We start from the raw sequence: 26788 nt of genomic DNA on the forward strand, positions 1-26788 counted from the left end.
GGTTTAAATGCCCCTTGGAAGAGTGGTGGATTTCGCAGTGGAATAAAAAGACAATGTTAATGCCCCGTAGAAGAGACGTGGAAGTCACAGTAGCTTAACAAGAAAGTTTTAATGCCCCTTCGAAGAGCTGTGGAGTTCAGAGTGGTTTAACAAGAAGGTTTGAATGCCCCTTTGAAGAAACATGGAGGTCACAGTAGCTGAAAAAGACGGTATTAATGCCACTTGGAGGAGTGGGCGAGATTACAGTGAAATAAAAAGACAATATCATTGCCCCGTGGAAGAGACGTGGAGGTCACAGTAGCTTAACAAAATGGTTTTAAAGCCTCTTGGAAGAGTGGTGAAGGTTGCAGTGGAATAAAAAGACAATATCAATAGAGATGAGCGGTGTTCGACTAGAACTGTTCGCCAATCTCAAATTCGAGCTGTTTTGGGCGGTGTTCGAGTTGTTCGACGAACCCGAACGATTTGCAAAAAATTCGGCTGTTCGAGGTTATGTTCGATAACTGTTCGTGCACTAAAAGCGTGTCCTGCATGTCTGGCGCTATTTAGAGCACCAATCATGCAGGGATTGTCTGCCACTCACTGTAATGCCACAGCTATGGTGGTTGTGGCATTACAGTGATTGCCCAAATCGATGGGAACAGTGCTCACAGTGAAACATGAAAAGCCGGCAATTCATCAGCGGCATACACCGGTACCCGACAATTTAGAACCGAAAGAATAGAGCTTCACACATAGATTAGATAGATAGAAACATGTCAGTCACACATATAAGAAGCACAGTGACAGTGTTGCTTACTGTACTTGTCATTTAGTGTAAAGGATTTATTAAAAAAAATAATAGTGTTTTCATGCACTGTCTCTTTAAAAAAGCCGGCCGGCAATTCAGCATCTGTACCCGACAATTTATAACAGACAGAATAGAGCTTCACACATAGATTAGATAGATAGAAACATGTCAGTCACATATATATGAAGTACAGTGACAGTGTTGATTACTGTACTTGTCATTTAGTGTAAAGGATTTATTAAAAAAAATAATAGTGTTTTCATGCACCGTCTCTTTAAAAAAGCCAGCCGGCAATTCAGCATCTGTACCCAACAATTTAGAATAGAAGGAATAGAGAATCACACATAGATTAGGTAGATAGAAACATGTCAGTCACATATATATGAAGTACAGTGACAGTGTTGCTTGCTGTACTTGTCATTTAGTGTAAAGGATTTATTAAAAAAAAATAATAGTGTTTTCATGCACTGTCTCTTTAAAAAAGCCGGCCGGCAATTCAGCATCTGTACCCGACAATTTAGAATAGAAGGAATAGAGAATCACACATAGATTAGATAGATAGAAACATGTCAGTCACATATATATGAAGTACAGTGACAGTGTTGCTTACTGTACTTGTCATTTAGTGTAAAGGATTTATTTAAAAAAATATTAGTGTTTTCGTGCACCGTCTCTTTAAAAAAGCCGGCCGGCAATTCAGCATCTGTACCCGACAATTTAGAATAGAAGGAATAGAGAATCACACATAGATTAGATAGATAGAAACATGTCAGTCACATATATATGAAGTACAGTGACAGTGTTGATTACTGTACTTGTCATTTAGTGTTAAAATAAAGGATTTATTTAAAAAAAAATTGGCGTGGGGATCCCCATAATTATAGGCTCTAGCGGAGGTTAAGCAGACGGCTGGGGCAGATGTTTGAAGCCTGGGAAGGGGGTAATACCCACGGAGCTTCCCAGGCTACTAATATCAGCCCCCAGCGGAATACCTAGCCTTTACTAGCTATTAAAATGGGGACCCCCCCAAAAAATGACGTGGGGTCCCCCCTATTTTAATAGCTAGCAAAGGCTAGGCAGACAGCTGGGGGCTGATATTAATAGCCCAGGAAGGGTTCCATGAATATTGGCCCCCTCCCAGGCTAGAAACACCAGCCGTCAGCCGCCCCAGAAATGGCGCATCCTTAGGATGCGCCAATTCTGGCACTTAGCCTCGCTCTTCCCACTGCCCTGTAGCGGTGGCAGTGGGGTAATAGGGTTGGGGTTGATGTCAGCTTATAATGCCAGCTGACATAAAGCCCAGGTTAGTAATGGAGAGGCGTCTATAAGACACCCCCATTACTAACCCCATAGTGAAAGTTAAAAAAAAAACACAAACACCCAGAATAAAGTCCTTTAATTGAAATAAAGACACATTCCTTTATTGTTCTAAATTAAACCATACTTACCATCACACCCATTCCAGCTGAAGCCAACGATCTCCTGCAATAAAAGAAAAATAATAAAGCAACATAATCCTTACCTTTCCATGGTTCCCACGACAGCTTCAGCTCTGCTACATCGAGATAACAGGCTGGACCGCAGCAGAAAGCTGCCATCAAGCCTGTCATCCCGCAGACACTGAGAAGCGCAGGCATGCTTGCGCTCTGCAGTGTCTGGCTGTGACGGCATCCAGATGAGCTGAGGTCATGTCCAATGAACTCGGCGCCCCTCATGCAAGTCACTGACAGCGTGGGAAAATTCTCCTGCACTCAGCACTTCAGCGTGAGAATTCTCCCACGCTGTCAGTGACGTACATGAGGTCAGCTGAGTTCATTGGACATGAATGAGCTCACCTCATGCACGTCACTGACAGCGTGGGAGAATTCTCACGCTGTAGCGCTGAGTGCAGGAGAATTCTCCCACGCTGTCAGTGACGTGCATGAGGTGAGCTCATTCATGTCCAATGAACTCAGCTGACCTCATGTACGTCACTGACAGCGTGGGAGAATTCTCACGCTGAAGTGCTGAGTGCAGGAGAATTCTCCCACGCTGTCAGTGACGTGCATGAGGTGCGCCGAGTTCATTGGACATGAACTTGTCTCATCTTTATGCCGTCACAGCGAGACACTGAGGAGCGCAAGCATGCGTACTCTTCTCAGTGTCTGCGGGATGACAGGCTGGATGGCAGCTTTCTGCTGCGGTCCAGCCTGTCATCTCGATGTAGCAGAGCTGAAGCTGTCGTGGGAACCATGGAAAGGTAAGGATGATGTTGCTTTATTATTTTTCTTTTATTGCAGGAGATCGTTGGCTTCAGCTGGAATGGGCGTGATGGTAAGTATGGTTTAATTTAGAACAATAAAGAATTGTGTGTTTATTTCAATTAAAGGACTTTATTCTGGGTGTTTGTGTTTTTTTTTTAACTTTGACTATGGGGTTAGTAATGGGGGTGTCTTATAGACGCCTCTCCATTACTAACCTGGGCTTGATGTCAGCTGGCATTATAAGCTGACATCATCCCCAGCCCTATTACCCCACTGCCACCGCACCAGGGCAGCGTGGAAGAGCGAGGCTAAGTGCCAGAATTGGCGCATCCTATGGATGCGCCATTTCTGGGGCGGCTGACGGCTGGTGTTTCTAGCCTGGGAGGGGGCCAATATTCATGGCTCCCTTCCTGGGCTATTAATATCAGCCCCCAGCTGTCTGCCTAGCCTTTGCTAGCTATTAAATTAGGGGGGACCCCACGTCATTTTTTTTGGGGGGGTCCTCCATTTTAATAGCCAGTAAAGGCTAGGTATTCAGCTGGGGGCTGATATTAGTAGCCTGGGAAGCTCCGTGGGTATTACCCCCTTCCCAGGCTTCAAACATCTGCCCCAGCTGTCTGCTTAACCTCCGCTAGAGACTAAAATTATGGGGAACCCCACGCCAATTTTTTTAAATAATAAATCCTTTATTTTAATACTAAATGACAAGTACAGTAACCAACACTATCACTGTACTTATTATATATGTGACTGACATGTTTCTATCTATCTAATCTATGTGTGAAGCTCTATTCTGTCTGTTATAAATTGTCGGGTACAGATGCTGAATTGCCGGCCGGCTTTTTTAAAGAGACGGTGCATGAAAACACTATTATTTTTTTTGATAAATCCTTTACACTAAATGACAATTACAGTAAGCAACACTGTCACTGTACTTCATAAATATGTGGCTGACATGTTTCTATCTATCTAATCTATGTGTGATTCTCTATTCCTTCTATTCTAAATTGTCGGGTACAGATGCTGAATTGCCGGCCGGCTTTTTTAAAGAGACGGTGCATGAAAACACTATTATTTTTTTTAATAAATCCTTTGCAGTAAATGACAAGTACAGTAAGCAACACTGTCACTGTACTTATTATATATGTCACTGACATGTTTCTATCTATCTAATCAGGGCCGGCGTCAGCACCCGGCGCACCCGGGCAAATGCCGGGGCCCTGAGCAGGCAGAGGGGCCCACTGGCGGTCGCGCACCCCGCTGGGCTATGGGCGGAGGAGAGCGGTGTCTGCGCCCGCCCTTCTCCGCCGCTTGCTCAGGGCCCCGGCAGCCCGATACTTACCTCTCCCCGTGCCTCCGCAGATCAGCTGTCTTCCTGCTCTGCGCTCCCTGTGACGTCTCAGGTCAGAGGGCGCGGTGACGTCTTTACACCGCGCCCTCCCCTGAGCCGTCACAGGGAGCGCTGAGTGGGACAACGCCGACAACGCTGGAGTTCGGAGCCAGGCAGCGGGCAGCAGGCAGCGGGCAGCAGGCAGCAGGCAGCGGGCAGCAGGTAGCAGGTGAGGAGAAGGGAGGTGAGTATTTGATTTTTTTTTTTTTTTAATGTATGGAGGCATGGGGCAGTATAAAGAGGGGAGGGGGGGGGCATCCTGCATGGGGCATCCTGCATGGGGCATTATAAGGTGGGGAACAGCCTGCATGGGGCATTATAAAGAGGGGGGGATTCCTGCTTGGGGCATTATAATGAGGAGGGGTGACAGCCTGCATGGGGCAGTATAAAGAGGAGGGGTGACAGCCTGCATGGAGCATTATAAAGAGGAGGGGTGACAGCCTGCATGGGGCATTATAAAGAGGAGGGGTGACAGCCTGCATGGGGCAGTATAAAGAGGAGGGGTGACAGCCTGCATGGGGCATTATGTGGGGGGTAACAGCCTGCATGGAGCATTAAAAGGGGGGGGGCCTGTATGGGGCATTATGTGGGGGGGAACAGCCTGCATGGAGCATTATAAGGGGGGGGGGGCAGCCTGTATGGGGCATTATGTGGGGGGTAACAGCCTGCATGGAGCATTAAAAGGGGGGGCCTGTATGGGGCATTATGTGGGGGGTAACAGCCTGCATGGAGCATTATAAGGGGGGGGCAGCCTGTATGGGGCATTATGTGGGGGGTAACAGCCTGCATGGAGCATTAAAAGGGAGGGGCCTGTATGGGGCATTATGTGGGGGGTAACAGCCTGCATGGAGCATTATAAGGGGGGGACAGCCTGTATGGGGCATTATGTGGGGGGTAACAGCCTGCATGCAGCATTATATGGGGACCGGTATCCTGTATGGAGCGTTATATGGGGGCCAGTATCCTGTATGGAGCGTTATATGGGGGCCAGTATTCTGTATGGAGCCTTATATGGCGGCCAGTATTCCGTATGGAGCCTTATATGGAAGCCAGTATTCCGTATGGAGCCTTATATGAGGGCCAGTATTCCATATGGGGCCAGTATTCCGTATGGAGCCTTATATGGGGGCCAGTATTCCGTATGGAGCCTTATATGGGGGCCAGTATTCCGTATGGAGCCTTATATGGGGGCCAGTATTCCGTATGGAGCCTTATATGGGGGCCAGTATTCCGTATGGAGCCTTATATGGGGGCCAGTATTCCGTATGGGGCCTTATATGGGGGCCAGTATTCCGCATGGAGCCTTATATGGGGGCCAGTATTCCGCATGGAGCCTTATATGGGGGCCAGTATTCCGCATGGAGCCTTATATGGGGGTCAGTATTCCGCATGGAGCCTTATATGGGGGTCAGTATTCCGCATGGAGCCTTATATGGGGGTCAGTATTCCGCATGGAGCCTTATATGGGGGCCAGTATTCCGTATGGGGCCTTATATGGGGGCCAGTATTCCGTATGGGGCCTTATATGGGGGCCAGTATTCCGTATGGGGTCTTATATGGGGGCCAGTATTCCGTATGGGGTCTTATATGGGGGCCAGTATTCCGTATGGGGTCTTATATGGGGCCAGTATTCCGTATGGGGTCTTATATGGGGGCCAGTATTCCATATGGGGGCCAGTATTCCGTATGGGGCCTTATATGGGGGCCAGTATTCCATATGGGGGCCAGTATTCCATATGGGGCCTTATATGGGGGCCAGTATTCCGTATGGGGTCTTATATGGGGGCCAGTATTCCGTATGGGGTCTTATATGGGGCCAGTATTCCGTATGGGGCCTTATATGGGGGCCAGTATTCCGTATGGGGCCTTATATGGGGGCAAGTATTCCGTATGGGGCCTTATATGGGGACCAGTATTCCGTATGAAGCGTTATATGGGGGCCAGTATTCCGTATGGGCGTTATATGGGGACCAGTATTCCGTATGGAGCCTTATATGGGGGCCACTATTCTGTGTGGAGGGGGCCACTATTCTGTGTGGAGCGATTCACCGGTTTCTGAGCTATTGTGGAATTTACAATAGATATCACTCATGAAGTGAAATCTTTGCATTGTACTATATATATATATTTCTCCGCCGTATCTCTGCATCATGAATCGTGGTATGTGTTAAAGGGGCCCACTGAGACTCTTTCGCCCGGGGCCCAGAAAAACCTGGAGCCGGCCCTGTATCTAATCTATGTGTGAAGCTCTATCTTTCTGTTCTAAATTGTCGGGTACCGCTGCTGAATTGCCGGCCGGCTTTTTTAAAGAGACGGTGCATGAAAACACTATTATATTTTTTAATAAATCCTTTACACTAAATGACATGTACAGTAAGCAACACTGTCACTGTACTTCATATATATGTGACTGACATGTTTCTATCTATCTAATCTATGTGTGATGCTCTATTCCTTCATGTCTAAATTGTCGGGTACCGGTGTATGCCGCTGCTGAATTGCCGGCCGGCTTTTTTAAAGAAAGCGTCTTCTGAGCAGTTTGTGAGCTTTTGGACACCTTTGAAGGTGTTTTCTATGTGTTCCTATGTGTTTTTGTTTGCCTGCCATTGGTTTTAACGGTGTTCGACGGTGTTCTAAGGTGTTCGACGAACAGTCCGACGAACAGTTCCTCGAACATCCCGGTGTTCGACGAACCGAACCGAACCCGAACACTAAGGGGGTGGCTCAACACTAAATATCAATGCCCCTTGGAAGAGTGTTGGGGGTCGCAGGGAAGAAATAGACAAAATCAATGCCCCGTGGAAGAGACGTGGAGGTCAAATTAGCTTAACAATACGGTTTTATTGCCCCTTGGAAGAGTGGTGGAGGTTACAGTGGAAAAAATAGACACTATCAATGATCCGTGGAGAGACGTGGAGGTCACAGTAGCTTAACAAGACAGTTTTAATGCCCCTTGGAAGAGTGGTGGAGGTCGCAGTGGAATAAAAAGACGATATCAATGGTTCTTGGAAGAGACGTGGAGGACACAGTAGCTTAACAAGATAGTTTTAATGCCCCTTGGAAGAGTGGTGGAGATCGAAGTGGAATAAAAAGACAATATCAATCCCCCTTGGAAGAGTGGTGGAGGTCGCAGTGGAATAAAAATACAATATCAATGCCCCGTGGAATAGACGTGGATGTCACAGCAGCTTAACAAGACGGTTTTAATGCCCCTTGGAAGAACTGTGGAGTTGAGAGTGGTTTAACAAGACGGTTTTAATGCCCCTTGGATGAGACGTGGAGACCACAGTAGCTTAACAACGAGGTTCTAATGCCCCTTGTAAAGGTGGTGAAGGTTAAAGTGGAATAAAAAGACAATATCAATGCCCGGTGGAAGAGACGTGGAGGTCACAGTAGCTTAACAAGACGGTTTTAATGCCCCTTGGAAGAGTGTTGGAGGTTGCAATGGAATAAAAAGACGATATCAATGGCTCTTGGAAGAGACGTGGAGGACACAGTAGCTTAATTAGACAGTTTTAATGCCCCTTGGAAGAGTGGTAGATATCGTACTTGAATAAAAAGACAATATCAATGCCCCTTGGAAGAGTGGTGGAGGTCGCAGTGGAATAAAAAGACAATATCAATGCCCCGTGGAATAGACGTGGAGGTCACAGTAGCTTAACAAGACGTTTTTAATGTCCCTTGGATGAGCTGTGGAGTTCAGAGTGGTTTAACAAGACGGTTTTTATGCCCCTTGGATGAGACATGGAGGCCACAGTAGCTTAACAAGGTGGTTCTAATGCCCCTTGGAAAGGTGGTGAAGGTTAAAGTGGAATAGAAAGACAATATCAATGCCCCGTGGAAGAGACGTGGAGGTCACAGTAGCTTAACAAGACAGTTTTAATGCCCCTTGGAAGAGTGGTGGAGGTCGCAGGGAATAAAACGACAATATCAATGCCCCTTGGAAGAGACGTGGAGCTCAAAGTAGCTTAACAATATGGTTATATTTCCCTTTGGAAGAGTGGTAAAGGTTACAATGGAATTTAAAGACAATATTAATGCCGCGTGGAAGAGACATGGAGGTCACAGTAGCATAACAAGATGGTTTTAATGCCTTTTGGAAGAGTTGTGGTGTTCGCAGTGGAATAAAAACACAATATCAAGGCCCTTTGGAAGAGTGGTGGAGGTCGCAGTGGAAAAAAAAGACAATATCAATGCCCCTTGGAAGAGTGGTGGAGCTCACAGTGGAATAAAATGACGATATCAATGCCCCTTGCAAGAGACGTGGAGGTCACAGTAGCTTAACAAGACAGATTAAATTCCCCTTGGAAGAGTGGTGGAGTTCACAGTGGTTTACCAAGACGGTTTGAATGCCCCTTGGAAGAGACGTGGAGGTCACACTATCTTAAAACTACGGTTTTAATGCCCCTTGGAAGAGGTAGAGGTCGCAGTGGAATAAAAAGACAATATCAATGCCGCTTGGAAGAATGGTGGAGTTCGCAGTGGAATAAAAGACAATATCAATGCCTCGGGGAAGAGACGTGGAGGTCAAAGAAGCATAACAAGATGGTTTTAATGCCCCTTGCAAGAGTGGTGGAAGTCGCAGTGGATTAAAAAGACATCAATTCCCCGTGGAAGAGACGTGGAGGTCATTTTAGCTTTACAAGATGGTTTTAATGCCCCTTGGAAGAATGGTGGAGTTCGCAGTGTAATAAAAAGACAATATCACGGGGCCTTGGAAGAGTGGTGGAGGTCGCAATGGAATAAAATGACAATATCAATGCCCATTGGAAGAGTTGTGGAGGTCGCAGAGGAATAAAAAAAAATAAATGAATGCCCCTTGGATGAGACGTGGAGGTCACAGTAGCTTAACAAGACGGTTTAAATGCCACTTGGAAGAGTGTTGGAGTTCGAAACAAGACGGTTTAAATGCCCCTTGGAAGAGTGTTGGAGTTCGAAGTGGAATAAAAAGACAAAATTAATGCCCCGTAGAAGAAACGTGGAGGTGACAGTAGCTTAATAAGTCAGTTTTACTCCCCCTTGTAAGAGCTGAGGAGTTCAGAGTGGTTTAACAAGACGGTTTGAAAGCCCCTTGGAAGAGACGTGGAGGTCACAGTAGCTTAAAAAAACGGTATTAATGCCCCTTGGAAGAGTGGTGGAGGTTACAGTGAAATAAAAAGACAATATCAATGCCCCGTCGAAGAGAAGTGGAGGTCACAGTAGCTTAACGAAATGTTTTTTTTGCCCCTTGGAAGAGTGCTTGAGGTTGCAGTGGAATAAAAAGAAAATATCAATGCCCTTTGGAAGAGTGGTGGAGGTTGCAGTGGAATAAAAAGACGATATCAATGCCCTGTGGAAGAGACGTGGAGGTCACAGTAACTTAACAAGACGGTTTTAATGCCCGTTGAAGGAGTGGTGGAGTTCGCAGTTTAATAAAACGACAATATCAAGGCCCCTTGGAGGAGTGGTGGAGGTTGCAGTGGAATAAAAAGACAATATCAATACCCCTTGGAAGATTGCTGGAGGTCGCAGTGGAATAAAAAGACAATATCAATGCCCCTTGGAAGAGACGTGGAGGTCACAGTAGCTTAACAAGACGGCTTAAATGCCCCTTGGAAAAGTGGTGGAGTTCAGAGTGGTTTTACAAGATGGTTTTATTGACCCTTGGAAGAGACGTGGAGGTCACATTAGCTTTACAAGATGGTTTTAATGCCCCCTGGAGAGTGATGGAGGTTACAGTGGAATAAAAAGACAAAATCAATGCCCCGGGGAAGAGACGTGGAGATCTAAATAGCTTAGAAAGACAGTTGTAATGCCGCTTAAAAGAGTGGTGGAGTTCGCAGTGGATTAAAAAGACATCAATTCCCAGTGGAAGAGACGTGGAGGTCATTTTAGCTTTACAACATGGTTTTAATGCCCCTTGGAAGAATGGTGGATTTCGCAGTGGAATGAAAAGACAATATCAATGCCCCTTGGAAGAATGGTGGATTTCGAAGTGGAATGAAAAGACAATATCACGGCCCCTTGGAAGAGTGGTGGAGGTCGCAATGGAATAAAATGACAATATCAATGCCCATTGGAAGTGTTTTGGAGGTCGCAGTGGAATAAAAAAAAATAAATGAATGCCCCTTGGATGAGACGTGGAGGTCACAGTAGCTAAACAAGACGGTTTAAATGCCCTTTGGAAGAGTGTTGGAGTTCGAAGTGGAATAAAAAGACAATATTAATGCCCAGTAGAAGAAACGTGGAGGTCACAGTAGCTTAACAAGTCAGTTTTACTCCCCCTTGGAAGAGCTGTGGAGTTCAGAGTGGTTTAACAAGACGGTTTGAAAGCCCCTTGGAAGAGACGTGGAGGTTACAGTAGCTTAAAAAAACGGTATTAATGCCCTTGGAAGAGTGGTGGAGGTTACAGTGAAATAAAAAGACAATATCAATGCCCCGTGGAAGAGACGTTGAGGTCACAGTAACTTAACAAGACGGTTTTAATGCCCGTTGGAGGAGTGGTGGAGTTCGCAGTTTAATAAAGCAACAATATCAAGGCCCCTTGGAAGAGTGGTGGAGGTTGCAGTGGAATAAAAAGACAATATCAATACCCCTTGGAAGATTGCTGGAGGTCGCAGTGGAATAAAAAGACAATATCAATGCCCTTTCGAAGAGACGTGGAGGTCACAGTAGCTTAACAAGATGGTTTAAATGTCTCTTGGAAAAGTGGTAGAGTTCAGAATGGTTTTACAAGATGGTTTTATTGACCCTTGGAAGAGACGTGGAGGTAACATTAGCTTTACAAGATGGTTTTAATGCCCCTTGGAAGAGTGATGGAGGTTACAGTGGAATAAAAAGACAAAATCAATGCCCCGTGGAAGAGACATGGATTTCACAGCAGCTTAACAGGACGATTTTAATACTACTTGGAAGAGTGATGGAGGTCGCTGTGGAATAAAAAGACAATTTCAATGCCCCTTGGAAGAGACGTGGAGGTCACACTAGCTTAACAATACAGTTTTAATGCCCCTTGGAAGAGCTGTGGAGTTCAGATTGGTTTTACAAGATGGTTTTAATGCCTTTTGGAAGAGACGTGGTGGTCACATTAGCATTACAAGACGGTTTTACTGCTTCTTAGAGGAGTGGTGGAGGTTATAGTGGAATAAAAAGACAATATCAATGCCCCGGGGAAGAGACGTGGAGATCTAAATAGCTTAAAAAGACAGTTGTAATGCCCCTTAAAAGAGTGGTGGAGTTTGCAGTGGAATAAAAATACAATATCAATGCCCGGTGCAAGAGACGTGGAGGTCACAGTAGCTTAACAAGTTGGTTTTAATGGCCCTTAGAAAAGGGGTGGAGGTCGCAGTGGAATAAAAAGACAATATCAATGTTCCTTGGAAGAGTGGTGGAGGTCGCATTGGACTAAAAAGACAATATCAATGCCCCGTGGAAGAGATATGGAGGTCGCAGAAACTTAACAAAATGGTTTTCATGCCCCGTGGAAGAGTGGTGGAGGTAGCGGTGGAATAAAAAGACAAAATCAATGCCCCTTGGAAAAGACGTGGAGGTCACAGTAGCTTAACAAGACGGTTTTAATGCCCCTTGGAAGAGTAGTGGAGGTCGCTGTGGAATAAAAATACAATATCAATGCCCCGTGGAAAAGACGTGTAGGTCACAGTAGTTTAACAAAGCGGTTTTAATGCCCCTTGGAAGAATGGTGGAGGTCGCAGTGGAATAAAAAAACAATGTCAATGCCCCGTGTAAGAGACGTGGAGGTCACAGTAGCTTAACAAGATGGTTTTAATGGCCCTTAGAAAAGTTGTGGCGGTTGCAGTGGAATAAAAAGACAATATCAATGCCCCTTGGAAGAGTGGTGGAGGTCGTATTGGACTAAAAAGACAATATTAATTCCCCGTATCCCCGTAGAAGAGACATGGAGGTCACAGAAACTTAACAAAATGGTTTTCATGCCCCGTGGAAGAGTGGTGGAGGTAGCAGTGGAATAAAAAGACAAAATCAATGCCCCGTGGAAGAGACGTGGAGGTCACAGTAGCTTAACAAGATGGTTTTAATGCCCCTTGGAAGAGCTGTGGAGTACAGAGCGGTTTAACAAGATGGTTTTAATGCCCCTTGGAAGAGACGTGGAGGTAGCAGTAGCTTAACAAGACAGTTTTAATGCCTCTTGGAAGAGTGGTGGAGGTTACAGTGAAAAAAAAAGACAATATCAATGCCCTGTGGAAAAGACGTGGAGGCCACAGTAGCTTAACAAGACACTTTTTAATGCCCCTTGGCAGAGCTGTGGCATTCAGAGTAGTTTAACAAGAAGGATTTAATGCCCCTTGGAAGAGACGTGAAGATGACAGTAGCTTAACAAGACAGTTTTAATGTCCATTGGAAGAGTGGTGGAGGTTACAGTGGAATAAAAAGACAATATGAATGCCCCGTGGAAGAGACTTAGAGGTCACAGTAGCTTAAAAAGATGGCTTTATTGCCCCTTGGTGGAGGTCGCAGAGTAATAAAAAGACAATATCAAAGTCCCTTGGAAGAGTAGTGGAGGTCGCAGTGGAATAAAAAGACAATAACAATGCCCCTTGGAAGAGTGGTGGAGGTTGCAGTGGAATAAAAAGACAATATCAATGCCCCATAGAATGGACGTGGAGGTCACAGTAGCGTAACAAGACTATTTTAATGCCCCTTGGAAGAGTGGTGGAGGTCGCAGTGGTATAAGAAGGCAATATCAATACCCAGTGGAACAGACGTGAAGGTCACAGTAGCATAACAAGACTGTCTTAATGCCCCTTGGAAGAACTGTGGAGTTCAGAGAGGTTTAACAAGACAGTTTTAATGCCCCTTGGAAGAGACGTGGAGGTCACAGTAGCTTAACAAGACGGTTTTAGTGCCAATTGGAATCGTGGTGTAGGTTACATTGGAATAAAAAGACAATATCAATGTTCCTTGGAAGAGTGATGTTGGTCGCAGTGGAATAAAAAGACAATATCAATGCCCCGTGGAAGAGACGTGGAGGTAATAGTAGCTTAACAAGACAGTTTTATTGCCGCTTGGAAGATTGGTGGAGGTCGCAGTGGAATAAAAAGACAATATCAATGCCCCTTGGAAAAGACGTGGAAGTCACAGTAGCTTAACAAGACGGTTTTAATGCCCCTTGGAAGAGTCGTGGAGGTCGCTGTGGAATAAAAATACAATACCAATGCCCTGTGGAAGAGACGTGGAGGTCACAGTAGTTTAACAAAGCGGTTTTAATGCCCCTTGGAAGAGTGGTGGAGGTCGCAGTGGAATAAAAAAACAATATCAATGCCCCGTGGAAGAGACGTGGAGGTCACAGTAGCTTAACAAGATGGTTTTAATGGCCCTTAGAAAAGTTGTGGCGGTTGCAGTGGAATAAAAAGACAATATCAATGCCCCTTGGAAGAGTGGTGGAGGTCGTATTGGACTAAAAAGACAATATCAATTCCCCGTAGAAGAGACATGGAGGTCACAGAAATTTAACAAAATGGTTTTCATGCCCCGTGGAAGAGTGGTGGAGGTAGCAGTGGAATAAAAAGACAAAATCAATGCCCCGTGGAAGAGACGTGGAGGTCAGAGTAGCTTAACAAGACGGTTTTAATGCCCATTGGAAGAGTAGTGAGGGTCGCTGTGGAATAAAAAGACAATATCAATGCCCCGTGGAAGAGACGTGGAGGTCACAGTAGCTTAACAAGATGGTTTTAATGCCCCTTGGAAGAGCTGTGGAGCACAGAGTGGTTTAACAAGATGGTTTTAATGCCCCTTGGAAGAGACGTGGAGGTAGCAGTAGCTTAACAAGACAGTTTTAATGCCTCTTGGAAGAGTGGTGGAGGTTACAATGAAAAAAAAAAGACAATATCAATGCCCTGTGGAAAAGACGTGGAGGCCACAGTAGCTTAAGAAGTCACTTTTTAATGCCCCTTGGCAGAGCTGTGGCATTCAGAGTGGTTTAACAAGAAGGATTTAATGCCCCTTGGAAGAGACGTGAAGATGACAGTAGCTTAACAAGACAGTTTTAATGCCCCTTGGAAGAGTGGTGGAGGATACAGTGGAATAAAAAGACAATATCAATGCCCCGTAGAAGGGACGTGGAGGTCACAGTATCTTAACAAGACTATTTTAAAGCCCCTTGGAAGAGTGGTGGAGGTCGCAGTGGTATAAGAAGACAATATCAATACCCAGTGGAACAGACATGAAGGTCACAGTAGCATAACAAGACTGTTTTAAGGCCCCTTGGAAGAACTGTGTAGTTCAGAGAGGTTTAACAAGACAGTTTTAATGCCCCTTGGAAGAGACATTGTGGTCACAGTAGCTTAACAATACAGTTTTAGTGCTCCTTAGAAGAGTGGTGGAGGTCGCAGTGGAGTAAAAAGAGAATATCAATGCCCCGTGCAAGAGACGTGGACGTAGAAGTAGCTTAACACAATGGTTTTAATGCCCCTTGGAAGAGTGGTGTAGGTCGCAGTGGAATAAAAAGCCAATATTAATGCCCCGTGGAAGAGACGTGGAGGTCAAAGTAGCTTAACAAGACGGTTTTAATACACCTTGGAAGAGCTGTGAAGTTCAGAGTGGTTTATAAAGACGGTATTAATGATCCTTGGATGAGACGTGGCGGTCACAGTAGCTTAAAAAGAGAGTTTTAATGCCCATTGGAAAAGTGGTGGAGGTTACAGTGGAATAAAAAGACAATTTCAATGCCCCGTGGAAGAGATGTCGAGGTCACAGTAGCTTAACAACACAGTTTTAATGCCCCTTGGAAGAGTGGTGGAGATCGCATTGGATTAAAAAGTCAATATAAATGCCCCGTGGAATATACGTGGAGGTCACAGTAGCTTAACAAGACGGTTTTAATGCCCCTTGGAAGAGCTGTGGAGTTCAGAGTGGTTTAACAAGATGGTTTTAATTCCCCTTGGATGAGACGGGGAGGCCACAGTAACTTAACAAGGCAGTTCTAATGCACGTTGGAAAGGTGGTGAAGGTTACAGTGGAATAAAAAGACAATATCAACGCCCCGTGGAAGAGATGTGGAGGTCACAGTAGCTTATCAAGACAGTTTTACTGCCCCTTGGAAGAGTGTTGGAGGTTGCAGTGGAATAAAAAGACAATATCAATGCACCTTGGAAGAGTGGTGGATGTCGCAGTGGAATAAAAAGAAAATATCTCTGCCCCGTGGAAGAAACGTGGAGGTCACAGTTGCTTAAAAAGAAAATTTTATTGCCCCTTGGAAGAGTGGTGTAGGTCGCAGGGAATAAAAAGACAATATCAATGCCCCGTAGAAGAGACATGGAGGTCACAGTAGCTTAACAAGATGGTTTTAATGCCCCTTGGAAGAGTGGTGGAGGTCGCAGTTGAATAAAAAGACAATATCAATGCCTCGTGGAAGAGACGTGGAGGTCACAGTAGCTTAACAAGTCGGTTTTAATGCCCCTTCGAAGAGTGGTGGTGGTCGCAGTGGAATAAAAAGACAATATCAATGCCCCTTGAAATAGTGGTGGAGGTCGCAGTGGAATAAAAAGACAATATCAATGCCCCGTGGAAGAGATGTAGAAGTCACAGTAGCTTAAGAAGATGGTTTTAATGCCCCTTGGAAGAGTGGTGGAGGTTACTGTGGGATAAAAAGACAATATCAATGCCCCGTGGAAATGGCGTGGAGGTCACAGTAGCTTAACAAGATGGTTTTATTGCCCCTTGGAAGAGTGTCACGGGTGTGTCGCCACAAAGATCGTCACGATTACACAGCCTGACTTCTCGCAGCTGAGTTTTTGGTGCTTTGTGTTTTTCGGCAGTGAGGGAGTTAACTCTCTCTCTCTCTGTGCTAGACGAGGTCCAGCCTCGCCCAGCTGCAATCAATGCTGCTGTAGTGGGACTCCTTCAAATGCCTGCCGGTCTGTTAGGGAAGTGTCGGTGAAAGCATTTCATGCAGACTAACAGAGCGGATCGTGGTATTTGGAGTTTCAGAGCTAAGTGTATTTGGAGTGGTTTTTTCCCTTCCTCACTTTATCATTTATCTCCTTTCCCGTTGGTGTTCCCTCTGTTGTAGTTGTGTAGTTTTTGTATGCAAGGTGGTTTTGGTTTTACCCTTGTACTGTCTCGTTCGTCTAAGTACTGAGTGTGGGCATATTAATACCTGTCCCCTTTTGTTGTGATCAGGGGTCCTTCTCAGGACTAGATTACTTAGGTGCAGGGATCCTCAGGAGGTAGGGGTTACGCTGGCGGCCTGGACCTCTGTACCTTTAACAGTACCTCCAGGTAGAGGGATTAGTCAGGGCCCCAGCTTAGGGTCAGCTTAGGCCCCCTACCTCCAGTACACAGAGACAGCGTGACATTTTCACCGACCACTTAGATTTTCTCCAGCTACCATGGATCCAGTAGCCGGTCTAGCTCGGCAGTTGCAGAGTTTGTCCATGGAGCTGGCGGACGTTAGGTCCAAGGTTTTGTATCCTCAGGAGCAAGCCGGTCCAGAACCTAAAGTAGCTCTCCCTGACAGGTTCACTGGGGGGCGGGACAAGTTTTTTGTTTTCCGGGAGGCATGCAAGTTGTACTTTCGGCTGCGGCCTCGGTCATCGGGGAGTGAAGAACAAAGGGTGGGAATTGTCATCTCGCTCCTACAAGGGGACCCACAATCTTGGGCGTTCTCTCTTCCCCCGGGCTCCCCGGCTCTCCAGTCAGTGGATAGGTTTTTTGCTGCTCTGGGTCTTGTATATGATGACCCGGATCGGATCTCCCTTGCTGAATCTAAGTTACGTAGGATCCAGCTGGAAGATCGTCCGGCGGAGGAATTCTGTTCGGAGTTCCGTAGGTGGGCCACTGACACCCAATGGAATGACCCGGCTCTTAGGAGCCAGTTTTGTCAAGGTTTATCCGACAAATTACAGGATGTGTTGGCACAGTATGACTCTCCCGCGTCACTGGAAGCCGCTATGGCCCTTGCTATTCGCATTGACAGATGGCTTCGGGAGAGGTGCGGGATAACTCCACCCCCTGTGATGACTCCACCTCCTACAAGGTCCCCTCATATGGTGGTTCCCCTGTTCAGTCCAGAGGAGCCTATGCAATTAGGAGGGACATCATTTCGGGGGAGGGGACTGGTGGTGTGCCATAAGACAGGAAGGTGTTTCTTCTGCGGGAGAAAGGGACATTTTATTGGGGGGTGTCCATCCCGTCCCTTGCAGAGTGAAGAGTCGTCAGAAAACTGTTGATCCCAGGTTGTGTGGTGGACGGCAATCTGGGAGTAGGTATTTCGTCCCTAGGTTCGTCTCAGTTTCTCGTTCCGGCGGAGGTGGTGGTGGGTACGAGAACTGAGAGGATATCTGTTCTTCTGGATAGTGGGGCCGGGGCTAATCTGGTGGACGCTCGGTTTGCCCGGGTTCAAGGTATGCGATTGAGTGAGTTGGCTAAACCCATCCCCATATTCTCGATCGATGCCAGGCCTCTCGGTTAGGGAAGTTTTTTGCAAGCTGTGCATAACGTAAAACTTCAAGTGGGGGCGATACATAAAGAACTGTTGTCTTGCTACGTGTTGGAGGGTCTTCCCACTCCTATAGTGTTGGGCCTTCCTTGGTTAACTAAGCATAACTCGGTTATTAATTGGCAATCCGGAGAGATAAGCCAATGGAGTAAATTCTGTAATAAAAACTGCATGAATACGGTCATCGGTGCGGTTACTCCTAGGGTCTTACCTCCATTTCTGGCGGACTTTGAGGATGTATTCTCGGAGAAAGGGTGTCAGGAACTACCTCCTCATCGCGAGTATGACTGTTCTGTAAAACTGCTCCCTGAGGCCAAGTTACCTAAAGCTAGGTTGTATAACCTTTCTGGTCCTGAGAGGCAGGCCATGAAGGATTATATTTCAGAAAGTCTGGCTAAGGGGCATATTAGACCTTCATCTTCACCGGTGGCCGCGGGGTTCTTCTTTGTTAAGAAGAAAGATGGAGGCCTACGCCCTTGCCTGGATTTCCGTGAACTTAATCGGATTATGGTCCGAGATCCGTATCCGCTCCCACTTATTCCCGATCTCTTTAATCAGATCGTGGGCGCCAAATGGTTCTCTAAGTTGGATCTCAGGGGGGCGTACAATCTGATTAGGATGAAGGAGGGGGATGAGTGGAAGACGGCGTTTAACACTCCGGAGGGGCATTATGAGAACCTTGTCATGCCATTCGGTCTGACTAATGCCCCGGCGGTGTTCCAACACTTTGTTAATGACATTTTTCGCCGCCTGGTGGGACAGTTTGTTGTCATATATCTGGATGATATCTTAATTTACTCGCCGGATCTGGTGTCTCATCAGGAGCACGTTAGGCAGGTGTTACAGATCTTGCGGGATAATAAACTGTATGCCAAATGGGAAAAGTGTGTGTTCGCCGTACAGGAACTCCAGTTTTTAGGCTTCCTGGTTTCAGCGTCCGGTTTTCGTATGGACCCTGGGAAAGTGCGGGCAGTTCTTGAGTGGGATCGGCCAGAGAATCTTAAGGCACTACAACGTTTCCTGGGGTTTGCTAATTATTACCGGAAGTTCATGCGTAATTTCTCGTCCATGGTTTAGCCTCTCACAGACATGACTAAAAAGGGGACGGATTTTTCTAGGTGGTCTGACAAGGCTTGTCAAGCATTCTCCTCCTTGAAAAAATGTTTTTCCTCAGCACCCATACTCATTCAACCTGATGCGTCACAGCCATTCATTGTAGAGGTAGACGCTTCCGAGGTAGGGGTGGGAGCAGTATTGTCACAAGGTTCGTCCCCTGGTAAGTGGCATCCGTGCGCCTTTTTCTCTAAAAAATTGTCGTCCGCTGAGAGGAATTACGATGTCGGCAATAGGGAACTCTTGGCCATTAAGTTAGCTTTTGAGGAGTGGCGCCATTTTTTAGAGGGGGCAGTCCATCCGGTCACCGTCATCACCGATCACAAGAACCTGCTTTATCTGGAGTCCGCGAAACGTCTGAATCCCAGACAAGCTAGGTGGTCATTGTTTTTTACCAGGTTTAATTTTGTCGTTACATATCGTCCTGGGTCAAAAAATGTAAAGGCGGATGCCTTATCTCGTAGTTTCCCTGGGGCCGGGAATACGGACGACCCGATTCCTATCCTTCAGGAGGGGGTGGTGGTTTCGGCAGTATGCTCTGAGCTTGAGGAGGAGGTATTGGAGGCTCAGGGGGACGCCCCTGTTGGACCTCCGGGGAGACTGTTTGTTCCAGATCAGTTGCGACAAAAGGTGATCGAGGCACACCATAACTCAGCTTTAGCAGGACACCCAGGGAGTAAAGCAACTGTGGATCTCCTCTCGCGTCGGTTTTGGTGGCCTAACTTACATAAGGAGGTGGTAACTTTTGTCGCGTCCTGTGGGGTTTGTGCGCGCTCTAAGACCTCACATACCCGTCCGTCTGGGGCCCTCTTACCTTTGAAGATCCCGGAGCGTCCTTGGACTCATCTGTCTATGGACTTTATTACGGACCTCCCTCCGTCTTCAGGTAAAACGGTCATACTCTCTGTAGTGGACAGGTTCAGCAAGATGGCACATTTTATCGCTCTTCCTGCTCTTCCTAATGCTAAAACTCTTGCGCAGGTGTTCATTGGGGAGATTGTGAGGCTTCACGGGGTACCCTCCGAGGTGGTGTCAGATCGGGGGTCTCAGTTTGTGTCCAAATTCTGGAAGGCGTTTTGTACATGGCGGGGGATGCATTTATCGTTCTCATCGGCTTTTCATCCTCAGACCAATGGTCAGACGGAACGTATGAACCAGAGCTTGGAGACATATCTCCGGTGTTTTGTGTCAGAGAACCAGGAGGACTGGGCTTCTTTCTTACCTCTGGCAGAGTTTGCTCTTAATAATAGGCGGAGCGAGTCCACTGGTAAGTCCCCGTTTTTTGGGGCATATGGTTTTCACCCCCAGTTTTGTACTTTCAGTAGGGGGTCTCTTCGGGGGTTCCTGAGGAGGAACGATTTTCTTCATCACTCGCTTCAGTATGGAGAGGGGTGCTGAAGAATCTGAATACTATGGGGAACCGATACAAACGTATGGCTGATAGGAGGAGAGTGTCTGGTCCGGACCTAAGTGTGAACGATCGGGTATGGTTGTCTACCAGGAATATAAAACTTAAGGTTCCCTCCTGGAAACTGGGTCCCAGGTTCATCGGGCCGTACAGGATCAGTTCTATAATTAATCCGGTGGCATTCCGTCTTGACCTCCCCCCTACGTTTAAAATTCACAACGTGTTCCACAGATCATTGCTTAAGAGGTATGTGGCGCCGGTGGTACCGTCACCTTTACCTCCCCCTCCAGTGGTGGTCAATGGTAACTTGGAGTTCCAGGTATCGAGGGTCATCGATTCACGCTTTAATCGCCAGTCCCTTCAGTACCTGGTTCATTGGAAGGGGTATGGTCCTGAGGAGAGGATGTGGGTTCCTGCGTCGGATATTAACGCAGACCGATTAGTTCGGGCCTTCCACACGACTCACCCGGATAAACCTGGCCCTGAGGGTCCGGAGGCCCCTAGTAGAAGGAGGGGTACTGTCACGGGTGTGTCGCCACGAAGATCCTCACGATTACACAGCCTGACTTCTCGCAGCTGAGTTTTTGGTGCTTTGTGTTTTTCGGCAGTGAGGGAGTTAACTCTCTCTCTGTGCTAGACAAGGTCCAGCCTCGCCCAGCTGCAATCAATGCTGCTGTAGTGGGACTCCTTCAAATGCCTGCCGGTCTGTTAGGGAAGTGTCGGTGAAAGCATTTCATGCAGACTAACAGAGCGGATCGTGGTATTTGGAGTTTCAGAGCTAAGTGTATTTGGAGTGTTTTTTTCCCTTCCTCACTTTAACATTTATCTCCTTTCCCGTTGGTGTTCCCTCTGTTGTAGTTGTGTAGTTTTTGTATGCAAGGTGGTTTTGGTTTTACCGTTGTACTGTCTCGTTCGTCTAAGTACTGAGTGTGGGCATATTATTACCTGTCCCCTTTTGTTGTGATCAGGGGTCCTTCTCAGGACTAGATTACTTAGGTGCAGGGATCCTCAGGAGGTAGGGGTTACGCTGGCGGCCTGGACCTCTGTACCTTTAACAGTACCTCCAGGTAGAGGGATTAGTCAGGGCCCCAGCTTAGGGTCAGCTTAGGCCCCCTACCTCCAGTACACAGAGACAGCGTGACAAAGAAAGGTGAAGGTCGCAGTGGAATAAAAAGACAATATCAATGTCCCTTGGAAGAGTGGTGGAGTTCGCAGTGGAATAAAAAGACAATATCAATGCCCCTTGGTAGAGTGGTGGAGGTCGCAGTGGAATAAAAAGACAATATTAATGCCCCGTGGAAGGGACGTGGAGGTCACAGTAGCTTATCAAGACGCTTTTAATGCCCCTTGGGAGAGTGGTGGAGGTCGCAGTGGAATAAAAAGACAATATCAATGCCCCGTAAAAGAGACGTGGAGGTTACAGTAGGTTAACAAGACGGTTTTAATGCCCCTTGGAAGGGCTGCGGAGTTCAGAGTGGTTTAACAAGATGGTTTTAATGCCCCTTGATAGAGATGTGAAGGTCTCAGTAGCTTAACAAGATGGTTTTAATGCCCCTTGGAACAGTGGAGGAGGTTACAGTGGAATAAAAAGACAATATCAATGCCCCTTGGAAGAGTGGTGGAGGTCGCAGTGGAATAAAAAGACAATGTCAATGCCCCGTGAAAGAGACGTGGAGGACACAGTAGCTTAACAAGATGGTTTTAATGCCCCTTGGAAGAGTGGTGGAGGTCTAAGTGGAATAAAAAGACAATAACAATGCCCTGTAAGAGACATGGAGGTCACAGTAGCTTAACAAGACGGTTTAAATGCCCATTGGAAGAGCTGTGGAGTTCAGAGTGGTTTAACAAGACAGTTTTAATGCCCCTTGATAGAGATGTGGAGGTCTCAGTCGCTTAACAAGATGGTTTTAATGCTCCTTGGAACAGTGGAGGAGGTTACAGTGGAATAAAAAGACAATATCAATGCCCTTTGGAAGAGTGGTGGAGGTCGTAGTGGAATAAAAAGACAATATCAGTTCCCCCTGTGGAATAGACGTGGAGGTCACAATAGCAAAACAAGACAGTTTTAATGCTACTAGGAAGAGTGGTGGAGGTCGCTGTGGAATAAAAAGACAACATCAATGCCCCGTGGAAGAGACATGGAGGTCACATTAGCTTTACAAGACTGTTTTAATGCCCCTTGGAAGAGTGCTGGAGGTTACAGAGGAATAAAAAGACAAAATCACTGCCCCGTGGAAGAGACGTTGAGGTCACAGTAGCTTATCAAGACGGTTTTAATGCTACATGGAAGAGTGGTGGAGATCACTGTGGAATAAAAAGACAATATCAATGCCCCGTGGAAGAGACGTGGAGGTGACAGTAGCTTAACAATACGGTATTAATGCCCCTTGGAAGAGCTGTGGAGTTCAGAGTGGTTTTTCAAGATGGTTTTAATGCCCCTTGGAAGAGACACGGTGGTCACATTAGCTTTACAAGACGGTTTTAATGCCCCTTGGAAGAGTGGAGGAGGTCGCATTGGAATAAAAAGACAGTATCAATGCCCCATTGAATAGACGTGGAGGTCACAGTAGCTTAACAAGACGGTTCTAATGCCCCTTGGAAGAGCTGTGGAGATCACAGTGGTTTAACAAGACGGATTTAATGCCCCTTGGATGAGACTTGGAGGCCACAGTAGCTTAACAATTTAGTTCTAATGCCCTTTGGAAAGGTGGTGAAGGTTACATTGGAATAAAAAGACAATATCAATGCCCCGTGGAAGAGACGTGGAGGTCACAGTAGCTTAGCAAGACAGTTTAATGCCCCTTGGAAGAGTGTTGGAGGTTAAAGTGGAATAAAAAGACAATATCAATGCCTTTTGGAAGAGTGGTGGATGTCGCAGTGGAATAAAAAGACAATATCATTGCCATGTGGAAGAAACGTGGAAGTCACATTAGCTTAAAAAGATGGTTTTATTGCCCCTTGGAAGAGTGCTGGAGGTCGCAGGCAATAAAAAGACAATATCAATGCCCCTTGGATGAACCGTGGAGGTCAAAGTAGCTTAACAATACGGTTTTATTTCCCCTTGGAAGAGTGGTGGAGGTTACAGTGGAAATTAAAGACAATATCAATGCCCCGTGGTAGAGATGTGGAGATCACAGTAGCTTAACAAGATGGTTTTAATGCCGCTTGCTAGAGTGGTGGAGTTTGGAGTGGAATAAAAATACAACATCAATGCGCCTTGGAAGAGTCGTGGAGGTCGCAGTGGAATAAAAAGACAATATCAATGCCCCTTGGAGGAGTGGTGGAGGTCGCAGTGGAATAAAAAGACGATATCAATGCCACTTGGAAGAGACGTGGAGGTCACATTAGCTTAACAAGATGGTTTAAATGCCCCTTGTAAGAGTGGTGGATTTTGCAGTGGAATAAAAAGACAATGTTAATGCCCTGTAGAAGAGACGTGGAAGTCACAGTAGCTTAACAAGAAAGTTTTAATGCCCCTTCGAAGAGCTGTGGAGTTCAGAGTGGTTTAACAAGAAGGTTTGAATGCCCCTTTGAAGAGACATGGAGGTCACAGTAGCTGAAAAACACGGTATTAATGCCACTTGGAGGAGTGGGCGAGATTACAGTGAAATAAAAAGACAATATCATTGCCCCGTGGAAGAGACGTGGAGGTCACAGTAGCTTAACAAAATGGTTTTAAAGCCTCTTGGAAGAGTGGTGAAGGTTGCAGTGGAATAAAAAGACAATATCAATAGCCCTTGGAAGAGTGTTGGGGGTCGCAGGGAAGAAATAGACAAAATCAATGCCCCATGGAAGAGACGTGGAGGTCAAATTAGCTTAACAATACGGTTCTATTGCCCCTTGGAAGAGTGGTGGAGGTTACAGTGGAAAAAATAGACACTATCAATGATCCGTGGAGAGACGTGGAGGTCACAGTAGCTTAACAAGACAGTTTTAATGCCCCTTGGAAGAGTGGTGGAGGTCGCAGTGGAATAAAAAGATGATATCAATGGTTCTTGGAAGAGACGTGGAGGACACAGTAGCTTAACAAGATAGTTTTAATGCCCCTTGAAAGAGTGGTGGAGATCGCAGTGGAATAAAAAGACAATATCAATCCCCCTTGGAAGAGTGGTGGAGGTCGCAGTGGAATAAAAATACAATATCAATGCTCCGTGGAATAGACGTGGATGTCACAGTAGCTTAACAAGACGGTTTTAATGCCCCTTGGAAGAACTGTGGAGTTGAGAGTGGTTTAACAAGATGGTTTTAATGCCCCTTGGATGAGACGTGGAGACCACAGTAGCTTAACAACGAGGTTCTCATGCCCCTTGGAAAGGTGATGAAGGTTAAAGTGGAATAAAAAGACAATATCAATGCCCTGTGGAAGAGACGTGGAGGTCACTGTAGCTTAACAAGACGGTTTTAATGCCCCTTGGAAGAGTGTTGGAGGTCGCAGTGGAATAAAAAGACGATATCAATGGCTCTTGGAAGAGACGTGGAGGACACAGTAGCTTAATTAGACAGTTTTAATGCCCCTTGGAAGAGTGGTAGATATCGCACTTGAATAAAAAGACAATATCAATGCCCCTTGGAAGAGTGGTGGAGGTCGCAGTGGAATAAAAAGACAATATCAATGCCCCATGGAATAGACGTGGAGGTCACAGTACCTTAACAAGACGTTTTTAATGCCCCTTGGATGAGCTGTGGAGTTCAGAGTGGTTTAACAAGATGGTTTTTATGCCCCTTGGATGAGACATGGAGGCCACAGTAGCTTAACAAGGTGGTTCTAATGCCCCTTGGAAAGGTGGTGAAGGTTAAAGTGGAATAGAAAGACAATATCAATGCCCCGTGGAAGAGACGTGGAGGTCACAGTAGCTTAACAAGACAGTTTTAATGCCCCTTGGAAGAGTGGTGGATGTCGCAGTGGAATATAAAGACAATATCAATGCCCCGAGGAACAAACGTGGAGGTCACAATACCTTAAAAAGACGGTTTTATTGCCCCTTGGAAGAGTGGTGGAGGTCGCAGGGAATAAAACGACAATATCAATGCCCCTTGGAAGAGACGTGGAGCTCAAAGTAGCTTAACAATATGGTTATATTGCCCTTTGGAAGAGTGGTAAAGGTTACAATGGAATTTAAAGACAATATTAATGCCGCGTGGAAGAGACATGGAGGTCACAGTAGCATAACAAGATGGTTTTAATGCCTTTTGGAAGAGTTGTGGAGTTTGCAGTGGAATAAAAACACATTATCAAGGCCCTTTGGAAGAGTGGTGGAGGTCGCAGTGGAAAAAAAAGACAATATAAATGCCCCTTGGTAGAGTGGTGGAGCTCACAGTGGAATAAAATGACGATATCAATGCCCCTTGCAAGAGACGTGGAGGTCACAGTAGCTTAACAAGACAGTTTAAATTCCCGTTGGAAGAGTGGTGGAGTTCACAGTGGTTTACCAAGACGGTTTGAATGCCCCTTGGAAGAGACGTGGAGGTCACAGTATCTTAAAATGACGGTTTTAATGCCCCTTGGAAGAGTGGTAGAGGTCGCAGTGGAATAAAAAGACAATATCAATGCCGCTTGGAAGAATGGTGGAGGTCGCAGTGGAATAAAAGACAATATCAATGCCTCGGGGAAGAGACGTGGAGGTCAAAGAAGCATAACAAGATGGTTTTAATGCCCCTTGTAAGAGTGGTGGAAGTCGCAGTGGATTAAAAAGACATCAATTCCCCGTGGAAGAGACGTGGAGGTCATTTTAGCTTTACAAGATGGTTTTAATGCCCCTTGGAAGAATGGTGGAGTTCGCAGTGTAATAAAAAGACAATATCACGGCCCCTTGGAAGAGTGGTGGAGGTCGCAATGGAATAAAAAAAAATAAATGAATGCCCCTTGGATGAGACGTGGAGGTCACAGTAGCTTAACAAGACAGTTTAAATACCCCTTGGAAGAGTGTTGGAGTTTGAAACAAGACGGTTTAAATGCCCCTTGGAAGAGTGTTGGAGTTCGAAGTGGAATAAAAAGACAATATTAATGCCCCGTAGAAGAAACGTGGAGGTGACAGTAGCTTAATAAGTCAGTTTTACTCCCCCTTGGAAGAGCTGAGGAGTTCAGAGTGGTTTAACAAGACGGTTTGAAAGCCCCTTGGAAGAGACGTGGAGGTCACAGTAGCTTAAAAAAACGGTATTAATGCCCCTTGGAAGAGTGGTGGAGGTTACAGTGAAATAAAAAGACAATATCAATGCCCCGTCGAAGAGAAGTGGAGGTCACAGTAGCTTAACAAAATGTTTTTTTTGCCCCTTGGAAGAGTGCTGGAGGTTGCAGTGGAATAAAAAGAAAATATCAATGCCCTTTGGAGAGTGGTGGAGGTTGCAGTGGAATAAAAAGACGATATCAATGCCCCGTGGAAGAGACGTGGAG

The sequence above is a fragment of the Phyllobates terribilis genome, unplaced genomic scaffold (assembly GCF_046119375.1).
Source record: "Phyllobates terribilis strain yellow unplaced genomic scaffold, ASM4611937v1 Scaffold_930__1_contigs__length_534896, whole genome shotgun sequence".
NCBI lineage: Eukaryota > Metazoa > Chordata > Amphibia > Anura > Dendrobatidae > Phyllobates > Phyllobates terribilis.